Raw genomic sequence first — 26212 nt, forward strand, 5'->3', positions numbered from 1 at the left:
TGTATATCCAACACTGGGTTCAGAGGCGAGTGCGAGTGTCATTTCAAAGTGGAATAGATAGTGGACAGAAAGGACAACAGGAGTAGCTTTAAAAGGTCTGTGCACATGCTGATAGTTAAAATAAAGTTTCGGCAACTGTTCTTAACTTAGTTAATACTTTAAAAACTGTTTTATTTATATAGGTTTATTACCTATTACTGCCATTATATTGGTTTAACACGTAGATGTCATGCTTTCTTCTCCTTTTCTTGATTTTGTGTTAGAAGTATAATATTCATAATAATACTTTTGCAAATGTACTCTTAGCTCAGGAGTGACTAATCGAGTTTTGTATGTTTATGAATACATACCTTACATTTTATTTTATTGATCTTTGAATGTAGATCTATCTCAATTGCACTATTACTCTTTTTTTTTTAATAAAATCAAATGGCTTATATATACCCCACTATTTTCTAAATTAATGTTGTTATGATCAACTATTAAAGAATATTTTGCAATCGTATTTTACATAAGTAATATAACATTGAATGCTGGTATTTGTTGCGTATTCAGTTGTTGATCCCCGCCTTCTTTTCTGTCTCTGTTTATAGCCAGTAGCATGCAAAGACGCTTGGTTCCCAGCCAATAGATAAAAGCAAGGTGGAGCCTTCTGCTAGAAGGGTGTTTGACATCAACAGATATTATCATTTGAGAACATTCTCTCCAACCATCTATGCTGAAGCTGAAGTTTCTTTCGTTTCTGAATGTGTAAGTAAACTAAGCAAGGTAATGTTAACATTTTGAAAAAAAAAACATACAGGAAATGTAGATTTTTTCTGGCATATATATATATATATTAAATAATAACTTTGACAAATCATATAGTCAAATGATTTAAGGATGTGTGCTTCACTGTAAGTGTAAACATTAGGGCTTATTATTCATTCAGTGTTTATGTCTACTTATTTTTTCAGTTGAAATTAGCAAAATAGTCGTTTATTGAATAGCCATGCATTTGGATTTGAATTAAGTGATCAATCACAGAACATGCACATTCACTCTGTTTTGTTAATTTAGATGCACACATTACTGTTATATAAACTGTCAGAAGATACTGACATTACCTCATATTTAATTGTATTTTTTCATAAAAAGTTAAAGATGAACAATTCAAAGGTTAAAACATAAATTCCATTAACACACAATTAATGGTATTGAAATCCAGTGTGCTTGCCATTGCTATAGACTGTATGAGCAGAACAAAATTAATTATATGCTAATATCTGGGAGTGTATGAAGGTCAGTTTGTTATTTGCTATCTATAGCTCTTAATTTAAGCCTTAATAATGTTCTCTATAGCATTAATTTAGTAATCCACAAATGTGTTTGCAGCATGGGCCAGTGGTTACTGCTTCTTCCTCACATTCCCAGAGTCCTTGATTCAGTTTGATTCAGTACTGTCTCTATGGATTATATACATTTTCTTGTGTCTATGAGGGCTCTTCTCACGGTCCCTCACTCCAAATATATGCTAACCGGTGATGCCACATTGATTCCTAATGAATGGGTGCATAAAGGGGCCCTGCAATGTACTGTCATACTTTCTATGAGTATTTACTACCTTGTGCCCACTGCCATTGGCCCCCACTACCTTGACCTGGACTAAGCACTTCAGTTAGTTCATTGGAGCAGTGAAGCGGTGATTAGAATGGGTTCCTCACAGATCCAGCATCCTGTGTTTGAATTTAAACTTTAATTATTGTGCATGCAGGGTTTTTCTGTTCTAATATGTTTTTATTGTCATTCCCAAAATATGCATATTAGGTTCTTTCGTGACTCTGGGTGTGGGTGTGTTGTGTGATTGGAATCTGCAATGGACTGGTGTTTTTTAAAGAGCTGGTTCCAGTCATATACCCAATGTTTCCAATGCAGGCTCTGACCCCCATGACCCTGATTGGATTAATGTTGGTCTTCTTTACTGTAATTAATTCATTCATCCATCCATTATCCAACCTGCTATATCCTAACTACAGTGTCACAGGGGTCTGCTGGAGCCAATCCCAGCCAACACAGGGCGCAAGGCAGGAAACAAACCCCAAGCAGGGTGCCAGCCCACCACAAGCAACACACACACACACACCAAGCACACACTAGGGACAATTTAGAATCACCAATGCACCTAACCTGCATGTCTTTAGACTGTGGGAGGAAACCGGAGCACCTGGAGGAAACCCACGCAGACACAGGGAGAACAATGTAATTAATTAATGAGTAAGCTCCAAGTGTGTGTCAAATGTGTAGTAGTTAGTGTTTTTTTATATTTAAAATATGAGAAAATCTGACCAGCTTTGAAAGCACATGAGTGAATTATGATGAATGACTGCATCAGTGTACATCACATTTACCTTTAAAATTAGCCAAAATGGAAGGCTTACTGTTAATAAAAACATTTTCTCTGTATTAAATATTTATTTTAAATGTGAATATGATTACCATGTTCTTCTTACATACTGCTGTTGATTTCAGATATATTATAAATATCTGCTGCATTCATTTGTACGAAAAGACCCCGATAGATAGATAGATAGATAGATAGATAGATAGATAGATAGATAGATAGATAGATAGATAGATAGATAGATAGATAGATAGATAGATAGATAGATAGATAGATAGATAGATAGATAGATAGATACTTTATTAATCCCAGGGGGAAATTCACATATTCCAGCAGCAAAAAATATTAAATTAAAGAGTAATAAAAAATGCAGGTAAAAAAACAGACAATAACTTGAATAATGTTCAACGTTTACCCCCTCTGGTGGAATTGAAGAGTCGCATAGTTTGGGGGAGGAATGATCTTCTCAGTCTGTCAGTGGAGCAGGACAGTGACAGCAGTCTGTCGCTGAAACTGCTCCTCTGTCTGGAGATGACACTGTTTAATGGATGTAGTGGATTCTCCATAATTGATAGGAGCCTGCTGAGTGCCCGTTGCTCTGCTACGGATGTCAAAACCGTCCAGCTCTATGCCAACAATAGAGCCTGCCTTCCTCACCAGTTTGTCCAGGCGTGAGGCATCCTTCTTCTTAATGCTGCCTCCCCAGCACACCACTGCGTAGAAGAGGGCACTCGCCACAACCATCTGATAGAACATCTGCAGCATCTTACTGCAGATGTTGAAGGATGCCAGTCTTCTAAGGAAGTACAGGCGGCTCTGTCCTTTCTTGCACAGAGAATCAGTATTGGCAGTCCAGTCTAATTTATCATCCAGCTGCACTCCTAGGTATTTATAGGTCTGCACCCTCTGCACACAGTCACCTCTGATGATCACGGGGTCCATGAGGGGCCTGGGTCTCCTAAAATCCACCACCAGTTCCTTGGTTTTGCTGGTGTTCAGTTGTAGGTGGTTTAAGTCGCACCATTTAACAAAGTCCTTGATGAGGTTTCTATACTCCTCCTCCTGCCCACTCCTGATGCAGCCCACGATAGCAGTGTTGTCAGCAAACTTTTGCACGTGGCAGGACTCCGAGTTATATTGGAAGTCCGATGTATATAGGCTGAATAGGACCGGAGAAAGTACAGTCCCCTGCGGCGCTCCTGTGTTGCTGACCACAATGTCAGATCTGCAATTCCCGAGATGCACATACTGAGGTCTGTTTGTAAGATAGTCCATGATCCATGCCACCAGGTATGAATCTACTCCCATCTCTGTCAGCTTGTCCCTAAGGAGCAGAGGTTGGATGGTGTTGAAGGCGCTAGAGAAGTCTAGAAACATAATTCTTACAGCGCCACTGCCTCTGTCCAAGTGGGAGAGGGATCGATGTAGCATATAGATGATGGCATCTTCCGCTCCCACCTTCTCCTGGTATGCGAACTGCAGAGGGTCGAGGGCGTGTTGGACCTGTGGCCTCAGGTGGTGAAGCAGCAGCCGCTCCATGGTCTTCATCACATGTGATGTTAGAGCGACAGGCCGGAAGTCATTCAGCTCACCAGGACGTGATACCTTTGGGACTGGGGTGATGCAAGATGTTTTCCAAAGCCTCGGGACTTTCCCCTGTTCCAGGCTCAGGTTGAAGATGCGCTGTAGAGGACCCCCCAGCTCTGATGCACAGACCTTCAGCAGTCGTGGCGATACTCCATCTGGACCTGCTGCTTTGCTGGCACGAAGTTTCCTCAGCTCTCTGCTCACTTGCGCTGCTGTAATTGTGGGTGGGGATGTCTCTCCTATGTTGGTATCAGCAGAAGGATGTGTAGAGAGTGCAGTACTCCGAGGTGAGAGTGGGTTAGGGTGGTCAAACCTGTTAAAGAAGATGTTCATTTGGTTTGCTCTCTTCATGTCTCTCTCGATGGTGGCACCCCGCTTCGAGCTGCAGCCAGTGATGATCTTCATCCCATCCCACACTTCCTTCATGCTGTTGTTCTGCAACTTCTGCTCCACCTTTCTCCTGTACTGCTCCTTCGCCGCCCTGAGCTGGACTCGGAGTTCCTTCTGCATGCGCTTGAGCTCATGCTGATCACCGTCTTTAAAGGCCCTTTTCTTCTGGTTCAAAAGGCCCTTGATGTCACTTGTAATCCATGGCTTGTTGTTAGCATAGCAGTGTACAGTTCTTACTGGAACTAAAGTGTCCATACAGAAGTTGATGTAGTCAGTAGTGCAGTCAACAACCTCCTCAATGTTCTCACTATGTGATCCCTGCAGGATATCCCAGTCTGTAGTTCCAAAACATTGTCTCAGAGCATTCTCAGCCTCCGGGGTCCACTTCCTGAATGATCGTTTGGTTACAGGTAGGACTCTCACTTTTGGTTTGTAGTGAGGCTGAAGCAGAACCAGGTTATGATCTCCTTTCCCAAGCGCAGGCAGCGGGGTGGCGCTGTATGCGTCTTTAACGTTTGCATACAGTAAATCAATAGTCTTATTTCCCCGGGTGTTGCAGTCCACATACTGGGAGAATGCAGGTAATGTTTTGTCCAGCGTCACATGGTTAAAGTCTCCAGCGATTAGCACAAGTGCCACGGGGTGCTGTGTTTGTAACTTAGCAACAGCAGAATGGATGATGTCACTCGCTATCTCCACGTCCGCCCGAGGAGGAATATACACGATGACAACAATGACGTGTCCAAACTCTCTGGGCAAGTAATAGGGACGCAGACTTACGGCCAACAGTTCGATGTCCCTGCAGCAAGTGGAGATTTTGACTTTAACATGTCCAGAGTTACACCACCGTGTATTAACATAGAGAGCGAGTCCTCCTCCTTTGTGCTTCCCACAGGTACTTGCGTCTCTGTCCGCTCTAACTGTGCTAAACCCAGGTAGCTCCACATTAGCATCTGGGATGGTGTTAGTTAGCCACGTTTCGCAGAAACACAACAAACTGCATTCTCTGTATATATAACATAAGACAGAAGAATGAAGAAAAAATGTATGTTAAGAAATGGCCTAGCATTAAGAGATGTAATGTAGAAAACAACTCAGCACAACAAAATTTATTTATATAGTACATTTCCATACAACAAACTTCACTTAGGCTGGAGAAAACAAAATCTGCATGGTTTCCAAGGCCAAAAGACCACCCAGCCCCATCTGGAATTCTACGATTCTCACAGGGTATTCTCACACTCACTTATACATGTTTTTGGAATATGGAAGGAAATCAGAATTCTTGGAGAAATGCCTTGAGAAATCCACTTGCATTGACGCAACAGACAAACTTCACTCAGAAGTTTGGGAATCAGACAGAATCCAATCAATGTAATGCAGCGTTACTATCATGTTGCTGTTACACCAACCTTGATTCTAGAACTTTTAACATAATTTCTTTTTATATTTTTCATTCTGGTACACTTACATGCTAAAATGAAAGAACCTGTGAAACAGATTAAGTGATAGTTTTAACATAGTATATTAATTTAGATAAAGATTTCCAGTATTTTCAAAATAAGCACTTTTTATTTTCACATTTTATTTCTTCAAGTAAAAACAAGTGAAACAATTGAATTACAGGCATTGAGCGATAAGTGGCAACATTTTAAAAGAAGTAGTGGTAGGCTCCAAGTGTGTGTCAAATGTGTAGTAGTTAGTGTTTTTTTATATTTAAAATATGAGAAAATCTGACCAGCTTTGAAAGCACAGTATATGTATAAAAGTAGGTTTACAAGAGGCTGAAAAGTTCTCTGCTGCACTGAATTTATGGCCGTTTTCATAATGGATAAGCTAATCGCTGCCTTCCTAGATGTATTGACTGACTGGCAATATTTTATCCAGAGTCAGTGTAGTACATTCTCCTCTTAGAATGCATGTAACATATGTGAGACATTTAGGATGTGGTACTAGACTGATATCTCTTCTAATAGACCAAAAGCCCTCTCTTCTCCTTTTTTGTTTTGCAATGGAGACCATAAAATTTCTAAAGTAGGAAATAATTCAGCTGACATGGAAAATGTATTGCTTAGTCACCAAATTTAATTTCATTTCTGCTAAGTTTCCATGATTTGTTCATGTTCATGTTTTTTTTTTTTTCTCCCATAATCCAATGATACACTTTTAAGCTTGATTAGTGACTTTAGTTACACTTTGACTTCATTTGCATGTCTTTTGATGAGCAATTATGTATTGTCTGTACAGTAACCTCTGGACATTAACAGCCTTCTGAATAAAAATATATATTTTTATTATCTTAGCATGTGAAATAATTGGATACACAAAATGGGTTCATATAGTTAATAGTATAGTAGAAACTGATCTACATGTGAAATGAGTCTAATCAGATTTATCTTTCTTATTTCAAGATGAATACACAACTGTTTGATGAAAATGACAATATACTACTACTACAAGGATATTTTTCTGACTGGGGTGGGTTTCCTCTGGGGTCTCCAATATCCTCATTCAAAAGACAAGTGCCTACATTGACTCATGACTGTTTTAGCTGTTTGTTCATGAGTATCTCAGGTGAGGCACTGTGGTGATAATTCAGATTTATATTTGTTAGTGCTGAATTGTTCTTTCCTGTTCACAAAAAGCCTACAAAAAGTGGATATGAAAAATATAAAATGTTTTTACCATTTACAGTACTTTCTGAACCTGCTATTTACACCATAGGATTTCAAAGAACTTGACCAACATTGAGCACAATCAAGTGCAACTAAAGCAAAGTTCCTGAAGCTGTGAGACAGTAGCAATGGAATTAATGTCTATACCCCATTTTCACTTTAAAAAGTAAATAATTTCATTGTATTGTGAGAAGAACACAGAATAACTGAAGCAAAAACATGCAGATTTGGGAACAACATAAAACATTAGATAGCTGAACTTCAAATCAGGATCCTGGGAGCTATAAACTAGCTACAAACACATTTGACATAAATGTACCTGATCATTTAATATGAAAGTGAGTAGATCACTATTTCATATAACACCATCATCCTTGTATTTTAATTATGGCTACACAGGAGCAGCTTTAATTTCTGGCACATGCCATGGAGTGTTTACTCATTTTATAGGGAACATTGTGGATTTATGTATAAGCTGCAAAAAAAAAAAAAAGTGAAGTAAAAACTGGAAGAAATTTTCTTGGAATTATCGATATTCTTATTCAGCAATATTCTTTTCTGTTCTTTGCAGACTACTATATAAGCACTTTTAGTCATATCAATCCAAAAATGCATTGCTTACTTTTGTTTAACTGTCATGACAAGACTTTAGTCAGCTTTTAACTCAATGCAGTCTGAATTAATGTAGGCAACCCTAGTTCAGGATGTTCAAAGGAAATGTAATTATTTAATTCACGAAACAAGAATACAGCAGTTGCATCAAATATTTGAAATATTAAAGGGTATGCTTCAATTTAAATACTTAAAGTCTAAATAGTTGTCACTTTTCACTCTCTGATAGAGGTCCTTAAGTGGCTTGATCCTTAGTAAAGGACCAAGAAATAACATCATATTCATAATCACTGACCTTGAAATAGATTTAAACAATAATCTGCATGCTTATTTTTAAAGTCTGTTGTTTTTAACTCTCTAGGAGTAGCTCTTAGAGGGTTAGAACCACCAGTAAAGAATAAGACAAAAAATATTATCATATGCATGATCAACAACTTTGAAATAACATAAAAGAACTCTTCACATGCCTATATTACTGATCCACATTTTTTGAAGTTTTCTGAAAAGGAGTAACTTTGACCACTCAAATTCCATTAGGGGTTGAACCGATTCGATTGATGTGGCATGCACAACTTTAAGTCCTCCTTGTCATTTTTGTTGAAGACACTTATTGGTTTTGTCTTTATCATAAAGGTATAATATCCTATGTTACAAAAATGGCCTTAAAATTAGGGTTTTATTTTTCGGACATAGAAAGCAAGCCAAAAAAGCTGGACATCTTGCCAAATTAGACATCGAGTCGAAAGGTGTATCATATGTAATGGCTTTGTCGCATTGGTGACTCAGGAGGCACTGAACAAAAAAATAAAGTAATATTAAAATAGTAATCTTACTTCATCAAATTTAAGGATACCAGTCTGCAGAGCTTATTAAGACAGCATTGGACACAAGGTCCTGAATTTGCCAAGCAATCTAATCTTTGTGGTTACTAGGAAGACCCATGCGGTCAGAGAAGAACATGTGAATTCCACATTGACATAACTTCAGGAGTTGATTTTTATAGTCCAACAGTCAAGATCTAAAGAATGTTTGCATTACTGTACTTATCCTGTAACTAGGCAGTATTACCATGAAATTACTGTGTAGCTCATTAATGGCATAGGAAGGTACATAATCAAATATAAAATAAAAAAGTGAAATATCCACATTATTACTTAAGTCGAGATATGAAATAATAATAATATTAATAATAATAATAATAATTCTTTACATTTATATAGCACTTTTCTTACTACTCAAAGCACTTTAGTGAATGGGGAACCACTCCAACCACCAGTAATGTGTTGCATTTACCTGGATGTTGCAGTGGCAGCTATTTTTGCACCAATACACTCACCACACATTAGCTGTTGTGAGAGATAGTCAATTACAGATAGGATGATTAGAAGACCAGAATCTCTATGCCGAGGTGGGCAATATAGCTCAGACATGAGGATACCGAGGGTCATCTTAACAGCATCATAAGGCTCCAGATAAACTAGTGTGCTGGGGCCCGTTTTGGAAACATACATAGGCATCAGAAACATTGTGGGCCCCTATGCTCCTAGGGCCCCCAGCCAGTGCCCATTGTGTCCATATGTTAAGACGGCCCTGGGATACACCGTACTCTTTACAAAGGATGCCATGGGATCTTTATGACCACAGAGAGTTAGGATTTGATTTTACATCTCATCCAAAGGAGAGCACCATTTTTACGGCACAATGTCTCCATCACTGCACCGGGCACTAGGATCCACATTCAGACCATAGAGTAAGCGCCCCCTGCTGACCTCATTAGCACATCTTCCAGCCTAACCCAAGCTTTTCTTAACATCTCCCATCCACTTACTAGCCATGCCCGAACATCCTTAGCTTTATGTTGATAACATGTTGTCTACTTTTATAGTCACAAAGGAATTGCATGGTAATAATTTCTACTTACACTGTAGTTATTAAAGGTAGTTAAAATGTAAATAATGTACACTGTAACAAGGAACACTTAATATAAAGTACTTCCTAATTTTAGCTGCCTTATTAAACAGCTTGTTCTGAGTGTTTACAGTTCTTTATATAAACCATGCAGCAATTCCTCATTATTCAGTTGCATCTATTTTCTCTTCTACTTGTTAAAGAATGGCAACAGTTATCATAAACTTTAAATATTCCCTTTATAACCAAAAGAAATAATATTATGTCTTGTCATTGTGGTTGTGAATGGACTGAAACAGTTAAACTCATCCAACCTTTTCTCATACCTTAGAGGCTAGAGTCCTGGAAGAAATCTAGTAAGTTTTCTGGATATATGCAAACATTTTTGTTATTATTGTATTATTATTGTTTATTTATTTATTTGTTTATTTAATGGAGACTACTGGTGAATGCATGACTGATTAGCTCTGTCTGCACCGCTACAAGAGATAGTGAGCTCTATTCTTTTGTCACCTAGATAGGCCAAGCAAATTTAGCATCTTGCAAATGCTGCATCCTAGTTTTCCATTTTCAACTAGTAGTCAATTGTGACTTTTTTTTAATGATTAACCAGCATTCCAGATGATCGCTGTGTTCAGGCATGCTTCTGTCTTTGTTGTAGCTTTCAGAATATTCTGTGTCCATGCCAGATTAACTACAGAGAGTGTGTGGCAAATGATATTTGGTGTATGTGGAAATATTGCAGCCTGGCTCTGCCTCTTTCAAACATGAAAGCATTTTTTTTCATATACAGAAGCTAACACTACTGTACTAAAAACAAATTTAACATTTTTACACAGTGAACAACACTTCCATATATTAAAATGAGTAATATGAACTTGGCAGGCTTCCAGGTTTTCACAATCCAACAACCTGTGAATTAATGTGCGTCCTTAATGATTGATTTTTTTTCTTATGTATCTTCATGAGTTTAACACACAAAAACAAAAGCGGTGCTAAAACTGCAAGGTGCATCACTCTCCGTACCACCAAGGGTTGAAAAGTGAAGGGATGGTATGACAAACTGGGGAAATATTTAAATGAATGATTTAAAAGTAGCATAATAGTGTTCCCAACTGTTCGTACCCACATCCAACACTGGACTAATCATCAGCTTTTTTAATGTGTACTTTGATTTGTACTCTGTGAAAATTGTCTTTGATAAGCCTAGAAAACTAAATTTTTTCCTTAGTTGTACCTTTTTACCCTCAAACAATTGCCAATATTATTTTAATTTTTGACAGTACGTGTAAAACAGGAGTAGTACTGTGGTACAGTGTTTAAAATGATATTCCATACAGAGGATAAAGTTAAGTTAAAGTTGTATGTGTTTATTTATTTTAGTCAACATCCATACAAAAAGAAGCATCTTTTTTGCTTAACCTTATACAGTACAAAGGGAAGAGGTATGTGGAGGCCACTTTATTTTCTAATAATCACCAAGAGTTGTTTATCAGATTAAACATTTTCAATCCACATCTGAAAAGCCTAATAATACTGAACATTAGAGAAAGATGAGATTCCTTCAGTTTTTTACAATCAAAGTGACTTGGGTGCATATCCTGGGGACTTGCTTACAAAAGGTGCCTTTGCATATGTGAGTGAAACAAAATGCCTAATAACTGGATAAGTGCAAGTTTTCTTCGACAGTACAGTTACTCAGAGTAATCTGCCATTCAATATACTATCAAAACTAAAGATTTTCAAAGAAAAAATGATTTTGAATCATGATTGTTTAAGATGGGTGAGGCATTATCAGAGCCGTTGAGGAGCTGACTAATAGCCCACTTCCATGAGACTGTACATTTGATGTAACACAAAAAAGGCCACAAGGATGTTCATTCAAAATGAGAACCCAAGGGTGCAGTGTAAAGAAAGAAGAGAACGCATTTATAAAATAAATAAATCAAAATAATGATTTGAGCAAGCACTTTGAACAAGCATTACATACTACAGCTGAGACTGGTCAATGAGAGTGACCTTACATAAAGTCAGAAAAGGACTAATATCATCACTTCTAGTAGCTTTAGCAGCAAGATGCAGTCAAAATTTGTAGAGTCCCATAACATAGACATTGATGTTAATAACAATATGGTATACAAGAAGGCCACCGCAGGAGATAATATACACCAAACAATGCCAAACTCAAGCAAATAATTCTTTTCCCGGTCTTTTGGTTTATTAGGCACAAAGTGTCATAACCCCTTTAAAAACTGCTTAAGTGATGTTCATTAACTATAGTATCAGAAGAAAGTCAATTTCCTACAGATGTAATGTTGCACTCATAAATTAGTTTGCCAAATTCATTGTAAAACACTAATAACCAAATAAGAAGGTCAATATAAAGTTTTGGATTTTCTTTTTTAACCTTAGTCTCTGTAACTGATTTATTGTTGTTATACAGTCATATGAAAAAGTCTGGGGACCTATCTTAATTCTTTGGATTTTTGCTTATCATTGGCTGAGCTTTCAAAGTAGCAACTTCCTTTTAATATATGACATTCCTTATGGAAACAGTAGTATTTCAGCAGTGACATTAAGTTTATTGGATTAACAGAAAATATGCAATTTGCATCATAACATAATTAGACAGGTGCATAAATTTGGGCACCCGAACAGAGATATTACATCAATACTTAGTTGAGCCTCCTTTTGCAAATATAAAAGCCTCTAGACGCCTCCTATAGCCTTTGATGAGTGTCTGGATTCTGGATGGAGGTATTTTTGACCATTCTTCCATACAAAATCTCTCCAGTTCAGTTATTATTGATGGTTGCCGAGCATGGAGATAGCCTGCTTCAAATCATCCTATAGATTTTTGATGATATTCAAGTCAGGGGACTGTGACGGCCATTCTAGAACATTGTACTTCTCCCTCTTCATGAATGCCTTTGTAGATTTCAAACTTTGTTTTGGGTCATTGTCTTTTTGGAATATCCAACCCCTGTGTAACTTTGTGACTGATGCTTGAACATTATCCTGAAGAATTTGTTGATATTGGGTTGAATTCATCTGACCCTCGACTTTAACAAGGGCCCCAGTCCCTGAACTACCCACACAATCCCACAGCATGATGGAACCTCCACCAAATTTGACAGTACAGGTAGGTAGCAGGTTTTTTTCTTGGAATGCGGTGTTCTTCTTCCGCCATGCAAAGCACTTTTTGTTATGACCAAATAACTTAATTTTTGTCTCATCAGTCCAAAGCACTTTGTTCCAAAATGAATCTGGCTTGTCTAAATGAGCATTTGCATACAACAAGCGACTCTGATTTGTGGCATGAGTGCAGAAAGGGTTTCTTTCTCATCACCCTGCCGTACAGAAGTTTTTGTGCAAATTACGCTGAATTGTAGAACGATGTACAGATACACCATCTGCAGCAAGATGTTCTTGCAGGTCTTTGGAGGTGATCTGTGGGTTGTCTGTAACCATTCTCACAATTCTGCGCATATACCACTCTGTGTATTTTTCTTGGCCTGCCAGACCTGGGTTTAACAGCCTATGGCCTTCCATTTCCTGATTACATCCTTACAGTTGAAACTGACAGTTTAAACCTCAGATTGCTTTTTGTAGCTTTCCTCTAAACCATAATACTAAACAATCTTTGTTTTCAGATCTTTTGAGAGTTGCTTTGAGGATCCCATGCTGTCACTCTTCAGAGGAGAGTCAAAGGGAAGCACAACAATTGACCACCTTAAAAACCTTTTCTCATGATTGGACACACCTGTCTATGAAGCTCAAGGCTTAATGAGCTAATCCAATCAATTTGGTGTTGCAATTAATCAGTATTGAGCAGTTACATGCATTCAAATCAGCAAAATTACAAGGGGACCCACATTTTTGCACAGCCAGTTTTTCATATTTGATTTAATTTCATACAACTAAATACTGCTTCACTAAAAATCTTTGTTCGGAAAACACCTCAGTACTCAGATGTTCCTAGGAAATGAAAGACATACCACTGTTATCTTTTTTGTTGAAAGTAGAGTAAATTATTATGCAGGCTGAGAGGGGTTCCCAAACTTTTTCATTTGACTGTATGTGATGTTCATAATATTTGAGTATATGCTTATACCTAGTAGGGGTGTCTTTGGTGGAGGGTAAGTGAAGTGAGGAAGACAGTCTTTTGCATTTTGACACCATGGGACTCTTGGGTGTATTAATCCAGCCTTGGGTGGTTGAACTTGGAATGTTTTCCAAATCAGATACATTTTGAGAGTATTGTGTTAAAATTTTTTATGTGTGTGAGAGAGAAAATAAAAGTAGCATGGAAATGAAAACTAAATAAGAGGTAGTTTGGGTATTATAACTTCAAGTACTCAACAGTTTTGAAAATCGATTGAAATTAGTCTTTACCTTGAAAAATATTTTTCATTGTTTCATGTTCTTATTGACTGCTTGATCCTGTATTTCATTTCTATTTAATTTCCAAAGATAATATTTTAGTGATGCCCACATTGAGAAGTAGCAAAAATCATTTTGTCCTGAGAGATAAATAAGCAGACTATTGCCTAAACAGGACTGTTACCTGAGAAATGGAATTTAGGAATTAGTTAAATCAGAAGGGTAATGGAAAATCTCAACTGAACTGGGAGCATGTACACTCAAAAGTAAAGGAAAAACCCCAGTTATTTACAAAAGTAAAGTCTCCTAAAAATAAAAAAAAACTATTTTAAACACAGAAATTCAGGAGGGGCTACAGTAATCCATATTACTAACCGAGAATGCTAAACCGGATGATGGACGCAGGCACATCCGGCCATGGGCCGTAGCTGCAAAAAGACGTACTGCGCCGGCGCAACAAACAGTCCGCGAGAGTCGGCTGAGGACCCGAGAAAGGCGGACAAAAGAGGGCGAGAGAGGCGGATGAGGGTCCGCGAGAGACGCAGGCGCAAAAACAGTCCGACAAGAGCACAGAAAACAGGAGTGAGCACATACAGAAAGGAGTCACAAAAATGAGGCTCAACAAGCACCAAAATAAGGAAAAAAAACATTACAGAGTACTCAAACGAGGGGAAAGCACGAAACACATTGCACACGAAACTAAACACAACAAAAAAAAAAAGAACAGACGAGCGCACAATAGCAAGGCACGACCATACCCCCGCCACCCTACAGGCACGGGACGGGACACACACCAAGAGGGGGATTCAACAAGCCCATGGAAGACCAAAAAAAAGAACACAAAACCACCCTACAGACCCTACAAGCAAGGGACGGGACACACAAAGAGGGGGAGAGAGGCGGATGAGGGGCCGCGAGAGACGCAGGCGCAAAAAGAGTCCGACAAGAGCACAGAAAACAGGAGTGAGCACATACAGAAAGGAGTCACAAAAATGAGGCTCAACAAGCACCAAAATAAGGAAAAGGCACATAAAAGAGTACTCAAACAAGGGGAAAGAGTACTCAAACGAGGGGAAAGCATGAAACACATTGCACACGAAACTAAACACACCAAAAAAAAAAGAACAGACGAGCGCACAATAGTAAGGCACGACCATACCCCCCCCCCCCCCCCCCACAGGCACGGGACGGGACGGGACACACACCAAGAGGGGGATTCAACAAGCCCATGGAAGACCAAAAAAAAGAACACAAAACCACCCCACAGACCCTACAAGCGAGGGACGGGACACACACAAAGAGGGGGATTCAAACAAGACACAGGAACACAAAAAGAAACAAAACGCTCGCGCAACAACGATCCCCCCCACACATCCATAAGAAAAAATGTCTCGACTCCAAAAACGCAAAGCTCAACTAAAGCTTCTAACTAACGATGTACCTAAAAGTAAAAACTTTATGAACTGCATTAGATCCTACAATAGTTCATTTGCTTTTGCATATACCGGAGTAAATATCAGGCCACCAAAAGGCAATGGACCATACTGCTTTCGCATATGTGCACAAATACTGCATCGCATTGGAACAGTGCACCCTGAAACAAATCAACAACGCAAATATGCACAAATCTACATCCTAGATCCACATTACGCAATCTATCAATCAAAGTGTTGCATCGCAACAGGCACGGATTCAAAACGAAACACCTCCCGTCTCAGACATACGTTAATGGCAGCGAAGGCTACAACGGGCTTCTCACACAGCACAGGCAAATCGATTACAGCTCCAAAACAACACGTCCCAAATACTACACATGCAACAACGCGCCTCTCAAACGGCACAAGGAAAACATACACCAGGAAAATTCATTCGGATTAATGAATGTCATTTGCAATCATTGTCATTCAGTTCACTTCCCTGAAGAAACAACTGGCAATACAAGTTATACATTTACACGTTGTTGTCAAAAGGGTCAAATTAGACTGCCTTCTTTACATTCATATACTGAATATCTACAGAAGCTTATAACTGACGATGTACCTGAAAGTTAAATCTTTATCAACTGCATTAGATCCTACAAATCGGTATCCACTATGAACATTAACGGTGGCACTGCACGTGACATCCGTCTTGAAAAAATGTTGTTTATTGATGAATGTTCAATGATATGAAGTCACTTACTCAACACCATTCATAAACTTCTACAAACGTTTATGAATAATAATATTCGATTTGGAGGAAAGGTACTTTTATGAGGAGGAGATTTTAGACAGTGATTAGCTATTCTTCCAGATGCCATGCACTCAGCTATTGTTCAGTGCACCTTAAAATACGCAGACAATTGGCATTACTTTCAAAAGATACAGTTAGTAAAAAAGATACGATGTCCAGAACCAGATCATAACAATTGCTTATTACAACTGAGAGATGGTACACTCACCAATACAGATGGACTTCAGCCACAAATTATTACAATTCCTCAAGCCTTTATCTGCGACGACTTAGTTACAGAGACATTTGGAACAGCAATCTCATTAGACCAAATGCCCCTTTTAACACAACGCACTATATTTTGTCCAAAAAATATTAATGTGGAAAACATAAATACCCAAGTCATTCCATTACTTCCTGGAGAGACACAACTCTTTCTAAGCTCTGACAAACTTGACTCTGATCACAACAATAACCATCTTAAATGACCTTACAAGTTCTGAGCTGGAATTACCTTTTACACTTAAACGGCGTGTACAAAGAAATTTTCAAATAAACCTTTACACTGTGCCACACACTTTATTGTTTGATTTCTATTTGCATCATCTACACCGTCACACTATTCTATATCTCATTCATACATCACGCTCTTTGTCATTCCCAACACCAGGGGTTGGCGAGCGAAGCCCACCCCACAGACCCTACAAGCAACGGACGGGACACACACAAAGAGGGGGATTCAAACAAGACACAGGAACACAAAAAGAAAGAAGACGCTCGCGCAACAACAATCCTCACCACCCCCCACCCCCCCCCCCCCCCCCACACACACACACACACATCCATAAGAAGTGACACCCAAAGCCACATATTCTAAAGTGAACGTCAACACCTTCACACTAGACAGCATAGGTGTCAGCATAGGTGGATCTCCTTACAATAAAGCACTATTAACCATTCAACTGCAGAAAAGGAAACATATTAACAGTGACTGCGATCCTCCGGAGTGGCAGCAAATCTGTTAATAAATGGTCGTACATGTCACTCAATATTCAAAATACCGGTCCCAATCACAGAGACATCAGTATCCACTATGAACATTCACAGTAGCAATGCCCGAGACATCCGTCTTGCAAAACTGATAATTATTGATGAATGTACAATGGCATCCAGTCACTTACTCAACACCATTGATAAACTTCTACAAACGTTGATGAATAATAATATTCCCTTTGGAGGAAAAGTTCTTTTATTAGGAGGAGATTTTAGACAATGCTTAGCTATTGTTCCACATGCCATGCGCTCAGCTATTGTTCAGTCCACCTTAAAATACGCAGACAATTGGCATTGCTTTAAAACAATACAGTTGGTACAAAACATGCGATGTCCAGATCCAGAATATAACAGTTGGCTAATACAACTGGGAAATGGTACACTCACAAATACAGATGGACTTCACCCAGATATTATTTCCATTCCACAATCCTTTATCTCAGACGACTTAGTAAAAGAGATATTTGGAACAGCAATCACATTAGACCAAATACCCCTGTTAACACAACGCACTATATTATGTCCAAAAAATATTAATGTTAATCACATTAATAACCAAGTCATTTCATTACTTCCTGGAGAGACACAGATCTTTCTAAGCTCAGACAAAGTTGACTCTGATGACGACAATGAACATATAAATTTCCCCTTAGAATATTTGAACACTATTAACCCTGCCAGATTACCACAACACGACCTTGCCCTTAAAAACGGAACAATAATCATGCTATTAAGAAACCTTAACACAAAACAGGGTTTATGCAATGGCACACGGTTAGTCGTCAACACCATGACACGCAATGTTATTCAAGCGACAGTTCTTACAGGATCACATGCTAACAATACTGTTCTCATTCCTAGAATTGACCTTACAAGTTCTGAGCTAGAATTACCTTTTACATTGAAACGCCGACAGTTCCCCATTAAACCTGCATTTGCCATGACCATCAACAAATCACAAGGACAAACCATGGACAAGGTTGGCATCTACCTCTCTGAACCCGTTTTTGGACATGGACAACTTTATGTTGCCTTCTCACGTGTTCGCCGTTCATCTGACGTTAAAGTTAAAATTATAAATAATCCATGCCAAGGAAGACTCATTCAAGGACAAGACACCATCTTTACTGCTAATGTTGTATACAAAGAAATATTCCAATAAAACATTAATATATGACAAACACTCTATTTGTTATTTCTATGGGCATCATCCAAAGCTGCACACTATTCTATATCTAATTCATACATCTGACTCTTTCTCATGTCCCAACGCCAGGGGTTGGCGAGCGAAGCGAGCAGGGGGCGGAGCCCCCTAGTATTAGCAATAACAGAGGAGAGGCAGGAACTACACATTACCTTGGATGGGGCGCCACTCCCTTGCAGGGGAAATTTTCCATGTGTCTCTTCTTAGGGTAATACAGTGTTAGTTTAATAGTTGGCTTTTAAAGTAATCTTATATGTATATACAATACAATATCATTTTATAAGTTCATTTAATCCTGAACAGTGTCATGGAGGGCTGGAGACTATCCTGGCAAGCATAGGGCACAGCACAGGGCAACAGTCCATCGCAGGGTGAACACACTTACACATACGCACACCAAAACATTAAGGTTGATTTAAAATAAATGTGAGAACCAATAACATTTAAAAAGTGCAAGTGCATTATTATAAGAAAACAATGTTTGTTTTTTTTCTGATAACATAGTTGCTTCTGCCCTTAATTAGATTATTAAAAATATTTGTTATACAATCCAAACATTTATATTTGAATTAAAGATAAATTACCTCTATGCCTATAAACTTCTTAATGAAAATAAATATATCCCTTTTGTTTAATTAATTAATTAATTTAATTAACATGATCAAGATGAAGAAAACAGATCCACAGACTTTATAGCACAGACTTTTTATTGCACCTTGCTGACAATATTTTAGGAGAAATTGCAGCTGTATTATATGTAATCCATACAGATATAAAATTGAATTTCTGTCTGTATGATAGAACAATCTATTGGGTCCCAATCTGGGATCTATCGTTGGTTCGTCATGTGGTGGGTGCAGCAATGTGCTGTATCAGCGCATGCTCTTAACCTGTCTTTCTCTCTGGATAGAACATCACATGAAAATCGTCATATCTGTTTCTATAAAACTTTGCAGTGAATTCTGGTATAGGTTATTAAATTTTTAGATTTTTCTTTGAATAAATATATAGAAAAAATAAAAACTGAGACAACCTCACTAAAAGTTACCATTATTAGCTGGAATTATACTAAATGAATAGTACTACATATCTGCCAGATGGCAGCAATAGGCCAATACTGTGCCTTATTAAATTGTTCTCAAGGAACAGCTCTTTATTTTTTTTTCGTGTTTATCATATCTTACTGTTACTACCAGTGGTGCATTTTTGGGGTTCTGAAGCTTAAACTGTTATGGGGGCCAATTTGCAACCAACAATGAGGTTTGGGTAAACTCTGTTACCTTCTTCGATTGAATTGTTCCATAACAGATTACCACAATTTTTCTTATACTTTAATAACCTTTTAATTTTTGTTTTAAGTATTATTCTGTACTAAATTACACTGTATTAGTAATATTATTTAAAACAACCCTTCTCAATGTGGACTAAAGTCACTTCTGGGGTACCTCTGGGAACAGGGGCCCTGATGTTTGAGCTTCATTAGTATCATAGTAGATCCTCCCTTTTACTACATATATATAAATTTTGAATTTCTGTCTGTGTGTGTGTTTTAGCATCACACATCTCCCAAACACAACATGATATTGATGTGATTCTTATTTCAAAAGGATTAGAGACTATTGTATAACAAAACAATTTCAGGTGTTTATGTTGACCACAATAATTATTGAGAACTTTTAAATATTTAAACATATTGAAAAAGATTTTTATGTTTGCCTCTCACTAGTCTCCTGAACAGTCGATTGTATCAAAAATGAATTATGGTTTTTCTGAATGCTTCTTTTGTGATAAACAAAAAATGTCACATTCAGTTTTTGTCCAGAGTATGAGCCTTACTTGAGCTGGAGTTACAAAAGTGTTTTGAGATGCAGGGAGTGACAGAAGGCAGACACTTTGTGGGGCTTCGTCAGGAGTGCTGCTCTGGGAGGAGGAGGGTTTGTGTGCCACTTGACCTTCATTTGTACAGTATCTTAGTGATCAAGACTGTGGTGCATTCTAAATGTCTATAACATTTCAAAATAATTGCTAAACTATTGAGATAATTATTATTACTATTCCATAAATTTATTTTTTTTCTTCAAAATTACTGATATTTTTTAAAAAATTATATGTAATTTCACAGTAAAATTTTGCAAGGCCTTTATAATCTCAGAAGCATTAAAAGCTAACACAAAAAAATGCCGTAAACACCAAAAGTGACTCTAGTTCATTGGGTCCTTCAGCAATGCCATTAACGTGCAATTGCTCCGTCCTGCGTATGATGTTAATGTGCATCCAACCCTGCAAGTAGGCCCTCCAACCTGCAGGGAAAAACCTGGGGGTTGGTGGCAGAATTGGCACTCCAGCCACCATAAAAAAACTTCATACTGTTCCACTCCATCTGAACTAGTATGGTGCTGAGGTGTCACCCATTGCATGGCTGCACTCGGGTCCTAATCTGGGATCCTGAGTTGGTTTGTCATTGGTGGGTGCGACAATGTGCTGCATCAGTGCATGCTCCTAACCTCTATCTCTTCCTGATGCGATAAATAGGTCATAAGAGCCAGATCTGCTTTTTTATTTATTTTACACATGTAACATATATTTTATCACTCTTCCAGGCAAAGCCAGGTACAACAGCTAGTAAGTTTTAAAACATCAGATAATATTAACTCACTACTAGATATAACTTTTAATTTATCTCATCTCTATTTCTTTTTTCCTAAAAAAAAATTATGATGACATTCATTGTTCAATTAACTTTTTTCGGGTATGGCCACATCACCTATTCTGCCTTACTGAGTAATTGCCCATTCCTCATGTCTAGCTAAAACTAAAGTAACTCAATATGCCACAGATTTAGTTTTTATTATTAATTTTATTTAATTTATTGATTTTCTATTTCACTATTAATGTAGACAAAATGCCAGGCTCTGCCTTATATACTGTATCATTCCATATGCTTGTATACGTTTAAAGAAAACAGGGGCGCATGTGTGCAATTTCTTAGAATACTTTAAACTAACCAGTCCAGTTACAGATTGTAACAAAGATACTTCTTGACGGCCACCCTTCCCTCTTCTTGAGCTCTGTTCTAGTTAGCAGACAACACCAGTAGCAGGAGGAGGATGGGGAATGCAGAACAGTGAAAGAGGCATCAGGCTGAATAAAATTGTACAGATCGGGGGAGATGGGGATAAGGGGCTCTGCCTCCCTGGGCATTTGTCTATGCTGTTTATGCCAGAAACCACCTCTGTTTGCTGGTGATAGTGTCTTTGGACTTTCACTGGTTTTCACTTCAACCAAAAGTTTTGTTTTTCATGAGAAATTATTGATATTCAACAATTTTATATGTGGTATTTTCTCAGAAAGAGACTCTCTAGTTACTCTAAAGATCATACTACTTCTGGTGTTATTGATGGAGATATGCAATAGCATGGAGTATACATCTCTTACATTAGGATACAGGGGTTTCACTTCAATTATAACATTAAGATTCTTCTGACTACATGTGATTTTCCATCCATTTCGGACTTCTTTTTTTAACACATTTGTTTTAACTCAGAGACCATGATCAGAGATCACACTACTGTATATAAACTCAGTTTGAAATTACAAATTCCTACATATACTGATCAGGAAAGAAATCAAACAGATTCCTGAAGCAGTGAGACAATAGTGGTAACCCCTGTGCTATCTTTTAATGTGATTTAATGGTGAAAAAAATAAAGTTTTAAAATATTCAAATTTCACCGTAATCAATGCCATTTGTTTTCTCTACCACTTAAAGAAAATTAAGAATTAATTTCTAATATTAACACATGCAGTTAATTTGAAGGTTATAATGCATTATTTTTAATTAATTGCATTTAGTGCATGTGTTGTTTGACAAACCATGCTATCTATTCCAATGTTTATGAAATGGGGTTGTGGCTCTGGCAAGATTGATATTATTAAAATAAAATCAATTTCAGTTTTAAAGAGTGTCTTTAAGCTGCCTAGCTTTTGAATAAACATATAGGTAACTGAAAATGTTCTTGAGTTGTTACATGAAAGTAGTTGTATATTAATGTTCTTATACATGAAAGTAGCAGTCCTCAACATGTGCATTGCACAAACAGCTGTCAGGTGGTACATGAGAAGAAAAGAGCAAAAAGTGGCGCTTTAAAGGACCTTTGATGCACAAGGTTTGAACCTGAGTTTGCATGTTCAGCTGCATTTCAATTCTACTGCTTAGTCTTACAGTGCCCCTTCTATGAGACTCCATTCTTGTTTTTCTCATTTCTGTTTTCCTCTTCTGTATTCATCAATCCATGAAAAACTGAAATCTACCAATGCTCATAATGACTCAGAGGTAACAGCTCTCTCTCTCTCTTGCTTCCACACATCTTTGTTCCCGATCCATGCCAGTATGCAGCCTGTTCGGGAACCACACACCAAAACTGAAAAGAGAGCTTCTTAGGTAAGTGCACTCCTTGTCACCCCTCCACTGGCATGAGCAGTCTGCACAGTGCATCTGTCTCTCTCAGGTCCAATCGTCCAACTTTGTAAGATTTGTAGATTTGGTTAACTTGTTTTTTATACTGTGCTATCACTTTTAGAACACTTTTTGAAATTGACAGACTAAGGCAGAAGATATAGATATAGTCGGGCCCACCTCGACGTACAGCTTGGACTCTGGAACCAATCTCCTTGAGAGAGGCTGGACTCTCTACCACTCTGGAGTTGCCCCCGGTGAGAGGCTCCAAGCGGGTGTGGGCATACTTATTGCCCCCCGACTTGGAGCCTGTACATTGGGGTTTACCCCGGTAGCCTCCCTCCGCCTTCGGGTGGGGTACGGGTACTAACTGTTGTTTGTGCGTATGCACCGAACAGCAGTTCGGAGTACCCACCCTTTTTGGAGTCCCTGGAGGGGGTGCTAGAGGGCATACCTTCTTGGGACTCCCTCGTACTGCTGGGAGACTTCAATGCTCACGTGGGCAATGACAGTGAGACCTGGAAGGGCGTGATTGGGAGGAATGGCCCCCCCGATCTGAACCCAAGCGGCGTTTTGTTATTGGACGAACACCATGTTCATATGTGCACTTGGCACCAGAACACCCTAGGCCTCAGTTCGATGATCGACTTTGTGGTCGTGTTGTCGGACCTGCTGCCACAGGTCTTGGACACTCGGGTGAAGAGAGGGGCGGAGCTGTCAACTGATCACCACCTGGTGTTGAGTTGGCTTCGATGGTGGGGGAGGATGCCGGTCAGGCCTGGTAGGCCCAAACGTGTTGTGAGGGTCTGCTGGGAATGTCTGGCAGAGCCCCCTGTCAGAAGTAGCTTCAACTCCCACCTCCGGCAGAACTTCGACCACGTCCCGAGGGAGGTGGGGGACATTGAGTCCGAATGGGCCATGTTCCATGCCTCTATTGTTGAGGCAGCTGACCGGAGCTGTGGCCGTAAGGTGGTCGGTGCCTGTCGTGGCGGCAATCCCCGAACCCGTTGGTGGACACTGGCGGTGAGGGATGCTGTCAAGCTGAAGAAGGAGTCCTACAGGACCCTTTTGTCCTGTGGGACTCTGGAGGCAGCTGATAGGTACTGGCAGGCCAAGCGGAATGCGGCTTCGGTGGTTGCTGAGGCAAAAACTTGGGCATGGGAGGAGTTTGGGGAGGCCATGGAGAATGACTTTCGGACGGCTTCGAGGAGATTCTGGTCCACCGTCCAGCGTCTCAGGAGGGGGAAGCAGTGCAGTGTCAACACTGTATATGGTGGGGATGGTGCACTGCTGACCTCGACTCGGGATGTTGTGGGTCGGTGGGGGGAGTACTTCGAAGACCTCCTCAATCCCACTAACATGCCTTCCAATGAGGAAGCAGAGCCTGGGGACTCGGAGGTGGGCTCCCCCATCTCTGGGACTGAGGTCGCCGAGGTGGTCAAAAAACTCCATGGTGGCAGGGCCCCGGGGGTGGATGAGATACTCCCGGAGTTCCTCAAGGCTCTGGATGTTGTAGGGCTGTCTTGGTTGACACGTCTCTGCAACATTGCATGGACATCAGGGACAGTGCCTCTGGATTGGCAGACCGGGGTGGTGGTCCCCCTCTTTAAGAAGGGGGACCGAAGGGTGTGTTCCAACTACAGAGGGATCACACTCCTCAGCCTCCCTGGAAAAGTCTATTCAGGGGTCCTGGAGAGGAGGATCCGTCGGATAGTCGAACCTCGGATTCAGGAGGAACAGTGTGGTTTTCGTCCTGGTCGCGGAACAGTGGACCAGCTCTACACCCTTAGGAGAGTCCTGGCAAGGTGCATGGGAGTTCGCCCAACCAGTCTACATGTGTTTTGTGGACTTGGAAAAGGCGTTCGACCGTGTCCCTCGGGGAATCCTGTGGGGGGTGCTCCGGGAGTATGGGGTACCAGACCTCCTGATAAGGGCTGTTCAGTCCCTGTACAACAGGTGTCAGAGCTTGGTCCGCATTGCTGGCAGTAAGTCGAACACATTTTTCAGTGAGAGTTGGACTCCGCCAGGGCTGCCCTTTGTCACCGATTCTGTTCATAACTTTTATGGACAGAATTTCTAGGTGCAGCCAGGGTGTTGAGGGAGTCTGGTTTGGTGGACTCAGGATTGGGTCACTGCTTTTTGCAGATGATGTTGTCCTGTTTGCTTCATCAGGCCGTGATCTTCATCTCTCTCTGGATCGGTTCGCAGCAGAGTGTGAAGCAGCTGGGATGGGAATCAGCACCTCCAAATCTGAGACCATGGTCCTCAGCCGGAAAAGGGTGGAGTGCCCTCTCAGGGTTGGGAGCGAGATCCTGCTTCAAGTGGAGGAGTTCAAGTATCTCAGGGTCTTGTTCACGAGTGAGGGAAGAATGGAGCGTGAGATCGACAGGCGGATCGGTGCAGCGTCTGCAGTGATGCGGGCTCTTCATCGGTCTGTCGTGGTGAAAAAGGAGCTGAGCCGTAAGGCATGTATGTTCCTACCCTCAGCTATGGTCATGAGCTATGGGTAGTGACCGAAAGAACAAGATCGTGAATACAAGCGGCTGAAATGAGTTTCCTCCGCAGGGTGTCTGGGCTCTCCCTTAAAGATAGGGTGAGAAGCTCAGTCATCCAGGGGGGGCTCAGAGTAGAGCCGCTGCTCCTCCGCATCGAGAGGAGTCAGATGAGGTGGCTCGGGCATTTGATCAGGATGCCTCCTGGACGCCTCCCTGGTGAGGTGTTCCGGGCACGTCCAACAGGGAGAAGGCCCCGGGGAAGACCCACGACACGCTGGAGGGACTATGTCTCCCGGCTGGCCTGGGAACGCCTTGGGATTCTCCCGGAAGAGCTAGAAGAAGTGGCCGGAGAGAGGGAAGTCTGGGCATCTCTGCTCAAGCTGCTGCCCCCGCGACTCGACCTCGGATAAGCGGAAGAGGATGGATGGATAGATAAGGCAGAAGAACATCCAATGAAGTACAAAGGCTAATTTTAACAGTTATCTACTATATAATAAAATGCTACTGTGTGTGTGTATGTGTGTGTGTGTGTGTGTGTGTATGTGTGTGTGTGCGTGTGCGTGTGTGTGCATATGTGTGTGTTCAGTCACTCCAGGCAGTCTGAGTCAGTTTTGCTTTGGTCTGCTTGGTAGGTTTTGCTTTGGTTGCTCAGTCAGATGTGACTCTGAGATAAAGCACCAGGCAAGAGATGTTAAAGCACATTAGGATACTGAGGAAAGGCATAGGAGGAATTCTGAGAGTCACCATCAAAGGTGAGAAATATTCCAAGGAATACAAATGTTGTTTTTACAGTAGGTAATGGGGGTCTGTCTTTAGTTATTGGTAATTTAAAAGCAGACAGGAGTCATGCAAGCCACC

The 26212-nt window shown here is 40.0% G+C and overlaps 1 protein-coding gene across 2 annotated transcripts in view; it reads left to right on the forward strand.

The window, feature by feature from the left end:
* Positions 1–597: 597 nt before the first annotated feature.
* The window catches only part of cd4-1 (CD4-1 molecule), a 106534-nt gene continuing 80919 nt past the window's right edge, over positions 598–26212 (forward strand). For both annotated transcript variants that reach the window (XM_028810018.2, XM_028810019.2), the window contains exon 1: positions 598–750. The gene's annotated coding sequence lies outside the window, so the exon portion shown is untranslated. The remainder of the gene's footprint in view (positions 751–26212) is intronic.

Source organism: Erpetoichthys calabaricus, chromosome 9 (assembly GCF_900747795.2).
Source record: "Erpetoichthys calabaricus chromosome 9, fErpCal1.3, whole genome shotgun sequence".
NCBI lineage: Eukaryota > Metazoa > Chordata > Cladistia > Polypteriformes > Polypteridae > Erpetoichthys > Erpetoichthys calabaricus.